This window comes from Grampus griseus (genome assembly GCF_964374135.1).
Source record: "Grampus griseus genome assembly, chromosome: 13".
Classification (NCBI taxonomy): domain Eukaryota; kingdom Metazoa; phylum Chordata; class Mammalia; order Artiodactyla; family Delphinidae; genus Grampus; species Grampus griseus.
Genome location: NC_139007.1, coordinates 18998976 through 19011877, shown reverse-complemented (window position 1 = coordinate 19011877; position 12902 = coordinate 18998976). Strand labels below are relative to the sequence as shown.

General features: G+C 38.2%; 1 pseudogene across 1 annotated transcript; it reads right to left on the bottom strand.

Moving 5' to 3' along the window:
- Positions 1-252: 252 nt before the first annotated feature.
- LOC309831843 (poly(A) polymerase alpha-like) lies at positions 253-1323 on the bottom strand (annotated as a pseudogene). Its single transcript has 2 exons — positions 984-1323; positions 253-789 (listed from the first exon to the last, which is right to left on the bottom strand). The product of its transcript is annotated as a poly(A) polymerase alpha-like (transcript).
- Between the last annotated feature and the right edge of the window lie 11579 nt (positions 1324-12902).

Sequence of the window (12902 nt, the reverse complement as noted above, 5' to 3'; positions counted from 1 at the left end):
TCCATCCCATTTGATTTATTTTTTAACACCCATTAACTGTCATGCCTTTGCCTCTGAAATGGGTCTCCAGTAATTACTTGACGGGAAGGATTTTGGCTGTGAGGGAATGTGTTTCCAGTTGCTGCCTTTTATAGTAGCATGCACAAGTGTAAAGCAGAAGCCTAGGGGCCACATGCCACAGAGAATTGGAGCAGTGTTTCTCTGGGCTGTATGTATGTATGTATTTTTTCAGTGTCTACAATGAATTTTGTTTTAATATGATCTAAATGCACACCGTTTAGAAAATATCAAGAAAAAATTATGTACAGGAGTTGACGCTATTGCATTTGGTTAAAGCTGGCAAGTTCTTGCTACTAGCATAGCCCGGGAAACACCGAGGAAACGAATATATTGGAATAGATGTTGTGGTGTTCGGCTCACAGTTTGATAGCTCTCGGGGTTAACCTGAAATTGTCTATGTTTGGTACTAGATGTAAAATTTCATCAGTTACCCTGCAATCATTAAGACTTCTTATGCATCTTATATCTAGATTTTTAAGCAGACTGTCATCTCTTAAGTCCAAGTCTTCTGGGGTAGTCTGTGGTGCTAATCTTGCAAACAAAATATCAATCTCTGTCCCAGCAAAGCACAGTTTGATAACTGGTACAAAAGCCTCCTCAGCAGCTCTTAAATCTTTTACTTCTTCCTGTAATTTCAACTTGTCATAGAGTGAGGTGAAAAAGTCACTTCAATCAACATGTCTTGGTGCAACACACAACTCATCAATATCGGCACCTTTTGTATGTACTCTTTTTTTTTTTTTTTTTTTTGCGGTACGCGGGCCTCTTACTGCTGTGGCCTCTCCCACTGCGGAGCACAGGCTCCGGACGCGCAGGCCCAGCGGCCACGGCTCATGGGCCCAGCCGCTCCGTGGCACGGGGGATCCTCCCGGACCAGGGCACGAACCCGCGTCCCCTGCATCAGCAGGCGGACTCTCAACCACTGCGCCACCAGGGAAGCCCTTGTATGTACTCTTAATCCATAAGATCCAAATGTAAAAATTTTCCCCCCAACATTTTCAATTACAGACTGTGGAAGATTCTTGCTTTCACTGATTTCTTGTATCCACTCTTTTACCAGGTTATTTAATTTTCCCCAAATTAAAATTCTGTGCTGCAGTCCCTCTTCCTCTTCAAAAACCCCAAAAGGCTTCAGAGTCTCAGTTCTTTCCTGTGTAAGTCAGTTTCCTTGGGGGCTGCTAAACTGATGGGAGAGGTAATGCCACAGTGCTTCTGTGGCGGCTGTGTTTGTTGTGATCCCTGCGCTGTAACTGGAAGAGGCATTGTCTCCTGTGCGGGCACCGTCCAGTCACTCCCCTCCTGCTGCTGCCCTGGGCATGACCCACTGAGGCAGGAAGGAGGGGGGTGCCTGCCTCAGCCCTGGGTCCAACCCCACTCCTGCACCCTCTCCCGCGGCTTTAAGTGCTTCTCCTCTGGGTTGTATAATATTTAGATGGGCACTTAGAGCAGTCCAAGTCTTAACATTAATAAAACTTGGAAGGGCTACACTGCAAGGTAAATGTCTCTCTGGGTAACCCTGAATTTCATCTACAGTAAACTTTCTGGTATTCATCAGAGTTCTGTTAGCTGGCACTTGCATACAATTGTAGTTAAGTGATATTTCTTGCTAACCATGGTGACTATAAGGCCCAGAAATATTTTGAAAAACCTTTAACTGCCTCATCAAAGAAAGGGGATGTTCTTTTAGAGTACTAAGTATATTTTATGATAGTCAAAATTACTGATTCACATATGGAACACATATTAACCAGAGCATCTCCCTCAGCAACCAGGCAAGATAACTAATAATTTATGATAAATTTTTTTAAACTCAAATTTTTAACTTCTTTTTTTAGCCGACTTGCATTTTTTTTTGGACCATGTTTTTGTTCAATTATGTGCACCGCACTCTCAATGACTTAAATGGTAAAAAATGGTCCACAGTTTATCTGAAATTCAAACAGCTGTTGTCTTTACATTTTTATTAATACGTATTAATGTTTTCAAAGTAATTTTGCTGCTGGAATGAGAGTGTGCTTGTGTATGTGTGCGTGTGTGTGTATTGTGTATGTGCACACGCACACACATCATTCTTCTCAGAGGCATTTTTGGCAGATAAGAACATGATCTGAGTAGCAGATATATGATCTCATTTTTTTTCCTGGGTAGTTTGCAATTTGGATTTAGGCTCAAAGGATTAAGTGTTTTAGCCTATGATGATTTCATAGACACCAATGCCTAGAACTTCTAATCTGCACCCCTAAGCTATTTGGTAATTTTTAACTATACAAATTATAGAACCTCTGTGAGCCCATTCTACTAAGATGGAAAGGAGTGTGATGCCTGTATTTTGGGAAGATGACTAGAACCTTTGAAGCATTTAATTCTTACTTTCAACATTTTGTTCCTCAACAAGGATATTTGGAAGCAGTAGTAGCAGGAGTTTACTTGTTTTGGAATTTCCTCTGCGTTCATTTGTGGTGGCAGTTTCTGATGAAAAGGACACCAAGGATAACACTCTATGCACACCTATCTAAAAATGAGAAAGTGAGGATTCTGCCTTTCAGCTGGAACCCTCAAGGCGTTATCTAACCACTGAAAACTTGATCTAAATAAAAATGGGATTAAGAATAGCAGAGATCAGAGGTGGGCAAACCCTCACATCTGCTGTGTCGTGTTGCCTTTTCCTATTCATTCATCCTAAACATATTGGATGAACAGCTATAATGTGCCAGGCACTTTGTGTGTGTGTGGATATATCAGTTAAAATAGATAAAGATCCCTGTTTTCACGAACTTTACTTTCTAGTAGGGGGAGATGGGCAATATAAAATAGACATGATAATTAAGTAAATTGTATGATACACTAGAAGGTGATAAATGCTTTTCAGAGATAGAAGAAGGAGAGCAGGATAAAGGAGATTCTGAAGCTTTGGAACTGGTGGGGGAGATTTGCAATTTTAGGTAACCATATTAGGTCTTACTGAGGAGTTGGCATTTAACTGAACTAGTGAGACAGCTAGTCATACTTAAATCTGGGAAAGGAATGTTCTAGGCAAGGAGACTGCCAGTGCAAGTGCCCTTCCGCAGGAATGTGCTTGGAGTGTTGGAAGAACACAAGGAGTCCAGTGTGGCTGGAGATAGTAGGTGATGAGGTCATCGGCATCACTGTGGAGTCAGTCCTGCAGGACCTTCCTGGCTTTTGTAAGGCTCTCAGCTTTTTCTCTGGGAGGAGAGGGAAGTCACTGGAGACTTTTGAGTGAATAAGTGGGATGATCTGCCTTATATTTTAAAGGAACTCCTCTGGTTGCCATGTCGAGACTAGACTTCAGTGGGTATATAAATTACCTAGGTTTTCTGTAACAAAGTACCACAAACCAGGTAGCTTAAAACAGGAAAAAGTTATTCTCTCAGTTCTAGAGGCCAGAAGTTGAAAATCTAGGTGTTGGCAGGGTTACCCTCCCTCTGAAGTCTCTAGGGCAGAACTCTTTATTGCCATTCCTGAGCTTCTGGTGGCTGCTACCAATACTCGGTGTTCCTTGCTTGTAGCTGCATCATTCCAATCTCTGTCTGGTTGTCACATGGGCTTCCCTTCTATGTGTTCCTTTGTTTCTATGTGTTTTCTTCTTTCCTTATAAAGACACCAGTAGTTAGATTTAGGGCCTACCCTAATCCAGTATGACATCGTCTTAATTTACATCTTAATTACTTTTACCAAGACCTTAATTCCAAATAAGGTCATATTCACAGGTACTGGGTATCAGAACTTGAACGTGTATTTTGGGGAGACACAATTCAACCCATTAAATGGGAGGTAGAGGAGGGAGACCGGATGGGAGACAGGAGCACAGATGATGAGGACCAGAGTGGGAACAGTGGGATAGTGAAAAGTAATCTAATTCCAAATGTGCTTTGAGGGTAGAGCTAATGATTCCCTGACAAACTGGCTGTGAGAGAAAAAAAATCATCAAGGATGATGGTATGATCTGAATGTTTGTGTCCCCCTAAAATTTATATGTTGAAATCCTAATGCCTAATGTGATGGTATTAGAAGGTGGGGCATTTGGGAGGTGCTTAGGTCATGAGGGTGGAGCCCTCATGAACAGAATTAGTGCCTTGTAACTGAGGGTCCAGGGAGATCCCTAACTCCTTCTGCCAGACGAGGATGCAGTGAGAAGGCTCCAGCTATGAACCAGAAAGAGGACCCTACCCAACTATGCTGGCACCATGATCTTGGACTTCCAGCCTCCAGAAGTGTGAGCAATAAATTCCTGTTGTTTTTAAGATACCCACTCTGTGGTATTTTGTTATAGCAGCCCAAACGTACTGAGATAAATGACTCCAAGACTTCAGACCTGAGCAACTGGAAGAAAGAAGTTGCAATTAGCTGAGATGGAAAGATTGGTTTTGGTGAAAAGATCAGGAGTTCAGTTTTGAATTTAATTTTGAGATGGTTTTAGATGTCTAAGTGGAGATGTCCTTGTGCAGTGTGGACTGTAATGAATCCATGTTACTCTCGTGTCACTTAGTAATCTATTAACCACTGAAAATTCACAATTTGGGGGCAAACTGCACAGGCAGACCATGGTTTCCATCATGGACAGGCCAAAACCAAAACTTCTTTTTATCCACTAGTTATCTTTTCTTCCAGCAAAACCTTCTAACTTTACTTGTTCTTCAGAAGCCCACATTATTGGGTCTGCTGTCCCTGCCTAGTGACTCATCGAGTAGCATTTGAACAATAAGGAGCTCCTAAATCAGTTGTGGGGAATTACAGAGGGACTCCTGGGCTAGAGTCACCAAGAATTGACAGTCAATGTAAAATGTATTTCTGTTCTCTCATCTGATCACTGTGGAGACTCCAATTCAACATTCTCTCCGAAACTTCTCTGTGCTCATATGTTCTCTTTCCTCTCAGTTTTCTTCATATAAACCAAAGCCTGGCACCACTGAGTGCTGGGTTAGCAAGTGAGGCATGGTAGCTGTGGGGCCTCCCCATAGCCGTGAGGTAGCCCATTTCTGATGGGAAACTGCACTCCCTCTGGCCAGCAGAGTCCCTTTTAGTAACCTAAATTCACTAAACACATTGTAAGAAAATGGACTTAAACTTGTAGAGTTAAATTTGGGTTGAAAAATCATACTTACACTTTTCACTTTTTTTCCAGGAAATCTTTTTCTGGGAATTATGTACATTTATTTTGCCAACTTCTCTTACTTTTAGTCCAGGATAACACTGCACTTCAACTTGTAATTTCCTGCATTCTTAGTCTAAGCATTCTTAGTCCAAGTTTTTGAAACTGGTAGTCTTTGGTTCAGTAGGTTCTCTTCTAAATATGTAGTGGTCACTATTACTGATGCTTACCAGTGATACCTTCAAATCATATCTCGAGTATGAGGGAGACTCGTAAGGTTGTAAATTGTTTCAACTGTTTTGCACCTTTATTCAAAGATTATAATTTTAGAATTTTTTCAATAAGACATTGATATAAAAATCGTGGAATATTAATTTACTCAGCAAATGTTACTCAAGGTAGTGAGGATACATGAAGAACAATATGGACAAAAAAAATCCTGTTCTTGCATAGCCTTCATTCTAAAGGGGAAGGCAGAAAATTAACAAACTATGTAAATAAAATAATCTCTCAGATGGTGGTGATAGCTATAGAAAAAAGTAAGGTAGTCATAAAGTATGGAGAATGTTGGGGGAAGAAGGAATGTTGCAGTTGTAAATAGGGAGACCAGAAACAAATGTTAAGAAGAAGATACTTGAGTAAAGACCTTGAAGAGGTATGAGAACCACATAAATATGGGGGACAAGAGAGTCAAGCACCAGAACAACAAGTGCAAAGGCCCTGAGGCAGAAGAAGCCCTGACATGTTGAGAGAAGAGAAAGGAGGCCAGGTGGCTTAGAGTGAAGAAAGTGAAAGAGACTTTAAAACAAAGACTCCTACAAGAGACAAAGAAGGACATTACATAATGATCAAGGGATCAACCCAAGAAGAAGATATAACGACTGTAAATATTTATGCACCCAACATAGGAGCACCTCAATACATAAGGCAAATGCTAACAGCCATAAAAGGGGAAATCAACAGTAACAAAATCATAGTAGGGAACTTTAACACCCCACTTTCACCAATGGACAGATCATCCAAAATGAAAATAAATAAGGAAACACAAGCTTTAAATGATATATAAAACAAGATGGACTTCATTAGATATTTATAGGACATTCCATCGAAAAACAACAGAATACACATTCTTCTCAAGTGCTCTTGGTACATTCTCCAGGATGTACTTGGGGCACAAATCAAGCCTTGGTAAATTTAAGAAAATTGAAATCGTGTCAAGTATCTTTTCTGACCACAGCGCTATGAGACTAGATATCAATTACAGGAAAAAATCTGTAAAAAACACAAACACAAGGAGGCTAAACAATACACTACTTAGTAACCAAAGATCACTGAAGAAATCAAAGAGGATATCAAAAAATACCTAGAAACAAATGACAATGAAAACACGATGACCCAAAACCTATGGAATGCAGCAAAAGCAGTTCTAAGAGGGAAGTTTATAGCAATACAATCCTACCTTAAGAAACAAGAAACATCTCAAATAAACAACCTAACTTTACACCTCAAGGAATTAGAGAAAGAAGAAGAACAACAACAAAAAAAACCCCCAAAGTTAGCAGAAGGAAAGAAATCATAAAGATCAGATCAGAAACAAAGGAAAAAGAAATGAAGGAAAGAATAGCAAAGATCAACAAAACTAAAAGCTGGTTCTTTGAGAAGATAAACAAATTTGATAAACCATTAGCCAGACTCATCAAGAAAAAAAGGGAGAAGACTCAAATCAATAGAATTAGAAATGAAAAAGAAGTAACAACGGACACTGCAGAAATACAAAGGATCATGAGAGATTACTACAAGCAACTATATGCCAATAAAATGGACAACCTGGAAGAAATGGAGAAATTCTTAGAAATGCATAACATTCCAAAACTGAACCAGGAAGAAATAGAAAATATGAACAGATGAATCACAAGTATTGAAATTGAAACTGTGATTAAAAATCTTCCAACAAACAAAGCCCAGGACCAGATGGCTCCACAGGTGCATTCTATCAAACGTTTAGAGAAGAGCTAACACCTATGCTTCTCAAACTCTTCCAAAATATAGCAGAGGGGAGAACACTCCCAAACTCATTCTACAAGACCACCATCACCCTGACACCAAAACCAGACAAAGATGTCACAAAGAAAGAAAACTACAGGCCAGTATCACTGATGAACATAGATGCAAAAATCCTCAACAAAATACTAGCAAACAGAATCCAACAGCACATTAAAATGATCATACACCATGATCAAGCAGCGTTTATCCCAGGAATGCAAGCATTCTTCAGTATACACAAATCAATCAATGTGATACACCATATTAACAAATTGAAGGATAAAAACCATATGATCATCTCAACAGATGCAGAGAAAGCTTTCGACAAAATTCAGCCCCCATTTATGATAAAACCCTCAAGAGTAGGCATAGAGGGAACTTTACTCAACATAATAAAGGCCGTATATGACAAACCCACAGCTAACATCGCGCTCAATGGTGAAAACTGAAACCATTTCCACTAAGATGAGGAACAAGACAAGGTTGCCCACTCTCACCACTATAATTCAACATAGTTTTGGAAGATTTAGCCACAGCAATCATAGAAGAAAAAGAAATAAAATGAATCCAAATCAGAAAAGAAGTAAAGATGTCACTGTTTGCAGATGACATGATACTATACATAGAGAATCCTAAAGATGCTACCAGAAAACTACTAGAGCTAATCAACGAATTTGGTAAAGTAGCAAGGTACAAAATTAATGCACAGAAATCTCTAGCATTCCTATACACTAATGATGAAAAATCTGAAAGTGAAATTAATAAAACACTCCCATTTACCACTGCAACAAAAAGAATAAAATATCTAGGAATAAACCTACCTAAGGAGACAAAATACCTGTATGCAGAGAATTATAAGACATTGATGAAAGAAATTAAAGATGATACAGATAGATGGAGAGATATACCATGTTCTTGGACTGGAAGAATCAACATTGTGAAAATGACTATACTACCCAAAGCAATCTACAGATTCAGTGCAATCCCTATCAAACTACCAATGGCATTTTTCACAGAACTAGAACAAAAAAGTTCACATTTGTATGGAAACACAAAAGACCCTGAATAGCCAAAGCAATCTTGAGAAAGAAAAAAGGAGCTGGAGGAATCAGGGGCCCTGACTTGAGACTATACTACAAAGCTACAGTAATGAAGATAGTATGGTACTGGCACAAAAACAGAAATATAGATCAATGGAACAGGATAGAAAGCCCAGAGATAAACCCAGGCACATATGGTCACCGTATCTTTGATAAAGGAGGCTAGAATATACAGTGGAGAAAAGACAGCCTCTTCAATAAGTGGTGCTGGGAAAACTAGACAGCTACATGTAAAAGAATGAAATTAGAACACTCCCTAACACCATACACAAAAATAAACTTAAAATGGATTAAAGACCTATATGTGAGACCAGACACTATCAAACTCTTAGAGGAAAACATAGGCAGAACACTGTATGACATAAATCACAGCAAGATCCTTTTTGACCCACCTCCTAGAGAAATGGAAATAAAACCAAAAATAAACAAATGGGACCTAATGAAACTTCAAAGCTTTTACACAGAAAGGAAACCATAAAGAAGAGGAAAAGACAACCCTCAGAATGGGAGAAAATATTTGCAAATGAAGCAACTGACCAAGGATTAATCTCCAAAATTTACAAGCAACTCATGCAGCTCAATATCAAAAAGCAAACAACCCGATCCAACAATGGGCAGAAGACCTAAAAAGACATTTCTCCAAAGAAGATATACAGACAGCCAACAAACACATGAAAGAATGCTCAACATCATTAATCATTAGAGAAATGGAAATCAGAACTACAACGAGGTATCACCTCACACCAGTCAGAATGGCCATCATCAAAAAATCGACAAACAATAAATGCTGGAGAGGGTGTGGAGAAAAGGGAACCCTCTTGCACTGTTGGTGGGAATGTAAATTGATACAGCCACTATGGAGAACTGTATGGAGGTTCCTTAGAAAACTAAAAATAGAACTACCATGTGACCCAGCAATCCCACTACTGGGCATATACCCTGAGAAAACCATAATTCAAGAAGTGTCATGTACCAAAATGTTCACTGTAGCTCTATTTACTATAGCCAGGACATGGAAGCAACCTAAGTGTCCATCGACAGATGAATGGATAAAGAAGATGTGGCACATATAAACAATGGAATATTACTCAGCCATAAAAAGAAATGAAATTGTGTTATTTGTAGTGAGGTGGATGGACCTAGAGTCTGTCATACAGAGTGAAGTAAGTCAGAAAGAGAGAAACAAATACCGTATGCTAACACATATATATGGAATCTAAAACAAAACAAGAAAACAAAATGGTCGTTGAAGAACCTAGGGGCAAGATGGGAATAAAGACACAGAGCTACTAGAGAATGGACTTGAGGATAAATGGAGGGGGGGAAGGGTAAGCTGGGACAAAGTGAGAGAGTGGCCTGGACATATATACACTACCAAACTTAAAATAGGTAGCTAGTGAGAAGCAGCCGCATAGCACAGGGAGATCAGCTCGGTGCTCTGTGACCACCTAGAAGTGTGGGATAGGGAGGGTGGGAAGGAGGGAGATGCAAGAGGGAAGAGATAAGGGGACATATTTATGTGTATAACTGATTCACTTTGTTATAAAGCAGAAACGAACACACCATTGTAATGCAATTGTACTCTAATAAAGATGTTTAAAAAAAAAGTAAAATCCAAAGTTAATGTTATTTTTAAAAATTAAAAAAGTTAACTTTATCTATAGACCTCAAAAACTGTTTGCTGAATGAGAAAATAGAGTAATATGATTTTAATGCAAATAAAAATATCAATTGGCTAGAAAAAAAAAGGTTGCTTTGGCTACTCTGGGTCTTCTGTGTTTCCATATAAATTGTGAAATTTTTGGTTCTAGTTCTGTGAAAAATGCCATTGCTGGTTTGATAGGGACTGCATTGAATCTGTAGATTGCTTTGGGTAGTATAGTCATTTTCACAATGTTGATTCATCCAATTCAAGAACATGGTATATCTCTCTATCTATTTGTATCATCTTTAATTACTTCATCAGTGTCTTATAGTTTACTGCATACAGGTCTTTTGTCTCCTTAGGTAGGCTTATTCTTAGGTATTTTATTCTTTTTGTTGCAATGGTAAATAGGAGGGTTTCCTTAATTTCTCTTTCAGACTTTTCATCAGTGTATAGCAATGCTAGAGATTTCTGTGCATTAATTTTGTATCCTGCTACTTCACCAAATTCATTGATTAGCTCTAGTAGTCTTCTGGTAGCATCTTTAGGATTATCTATGTATAGTATCATGTCATCTGCAAACAGTGACAGCTTTATTCTTTTCCGATTTGGATTCATTTTATTTCTTTCTTCTGTGATTGCTGTGGCTAAAACTTCCAAAACTACGTTAAATAATAGTGGTGAGAGTGGGCAACCTTGTTTTGTTCCTGATCCTAGAGGAAATGGCTTCAGTTTTTCACCATTGATCATGATGTTGGCTGTGGGTTTGTCATATATGGCCTTTATTATGTTGAGGTAAGTTCCCTCTATGCCTACTTTCTGGAGGGTTTTCATCATAAATGGGTATTGAATTTTGTAAAAAGCTTTTTCTGCATCTATTGAGATGATCATATGGTTTTTATCCTTCAATTTGTTAATATGTTGTAACACATTGATTGATTTGTGTATATTGAAGAATCCTTGCATTCCTGGGATAAAGCACAATTGATCATGATGTATGATCATTTTAATGTGCTGTTGGATTCTGTTTGCTAGTATTTTGTTGAGGATTTTTGCATCTATGTTCATCAGTGATATTGGCCCGTAGTTTTCTTTCTTTGTGACATCTTTGTCTGGTTTTGGTGTCAGGGTGATGGTGGTCTCGTAGAATGAGTTTGGGAGTGTTCCTCACTCTATTTTTTGGAATAGTTTGAGAAGGATAGGTGTTAACTCTCCACTAAATGTTTGATAGAATTCGCCTGTGGAGCTATCTGGTCCTTGGCTTTTGTTTGTTGGAAGATTTTTAATCACAGTCTCAATTTCAGTGCTTGTGATTGGTCAGTTTATATTTTCTATTTCTTCTTGGTTCGGTCTTGTAAGGTTGTGCTTTTCTAAGAATTTGTCCATTTCTTCCAGGTTGTCCATTTTATTGGCATATAGTGGCTTGTAGTAATCTCTCATGATCCTTTGTATTTCTGCAGTGTCAGTTGTTACTTCTCCTTTTTCATTTCTAATTCTATTGATTTGAGTCTTCTCCCTTTTTTCCTTGGTGAGTCTGGCTAATGGTTTATCAAATTTGTTTATCTTCTCAAAGAACCAGCTTTTAGTTTTATTGCTATTGTTTCCTTCATTTCTTTTTCATTTATTTCCGATCTGATCTTTATTATTTCTTTCCTTGTGTTAACTTTGGGGTTTTTTTGCTCTTCTCTCTCTAATTGCTTTAGATGTAAGGTTAGGTTGTTTATTTGAGATGTTTCTTGAGGTAGGATTGTATTGCTATAAACTTCCCTCTTAGAACTGCTTTTGCTGCATCCCATAGGTTTTGGGTCATTGTGTTTTCATTGTCATTTGTTTCCAGGTATTTTTTGATATCCTCTTTGATTTCTTCAGTGATCTCTTGGTTATTAAGTAGTGTATTGTTTAGCTTCCTTGTGTTTGTATTTTTTACAGATTTTTTCCTGTAATTGATATCTAGTCTCATAGCTTTGTGGTCAGAAAAGTTACTTGATAGTATCTCAATTTTCTTAAATTGACTAAAGTTTGATTTGTGTCCCAAGTTACGATCCATCTTTGAGAATGTTCCAAGAGCACTTGAAAAGAATGTGTATTCTGTTGTTTTTGAATGGAATGACCTATAATTATCAATTAAGTCCATCTTGTTTAATATATCATTTAAAGCTTGTGTTTCCTTATTTATTTTCATTTTGGATGATCTGTCCATTGGTGAAAGTGGGGTGTTAAAGTCCCCTACTATGATTGTGTTACTGTTGATTTCCCCTTTTTTGCTGATAGTATTAGCCTTATGTATTGTGGTGCTCCTATGTTGGGTGTATAGATATTTACAATTGTTATATCTTCTTCTTGGGTTGATCCCTTGATCATTATGTAGTGTCCTTCTTTGTATCTTGTAATAGTCTTTGTTTTAAAGTCTATTTTGTCTGATATGAGAATTGCTACTCCAGCTTTCTGTTGATTTCCATTTGCATGGAATATCTTTTTCCATCCCCTCACTTTCAGTCTGTATGTGTCCCTAGATCTGAAGTGGTTCCCTTGTAGACAGCATATATATGGGTCTTGTTTTTGTATCCATTCAGCCAGTCTATGTCTTTTGGTTGGAGCATTTAACTCTTTTACATTTAAGGTAATTACCGACATGTATGTTCCTATTACCATTTTGTTAATTGTTTTGGGTTTGTTTTTGTAGGTCTTTTCCTTCTCTTGTGTTTCCTGCCTAGAGAAGTTCCTTTAGCATTTGTTGTAAAGCTGGTTTGGTGGTGCTGAATTCTCTTAGCTTTTGCTTGTCTGTAAAGGTTTTAATTTCTCCATCAAATCTGAATGAGATCCTTGCTGGGTAGAGTAATCTCAGTTGTAGTTTTTTCCCTTTCATCACTTTCTTCTGACACTCCCTTCTGACTTGCAGAGTTTCTGCTGAAAGATCAGCTGTTAACCTCGTGGGGATTCCCTT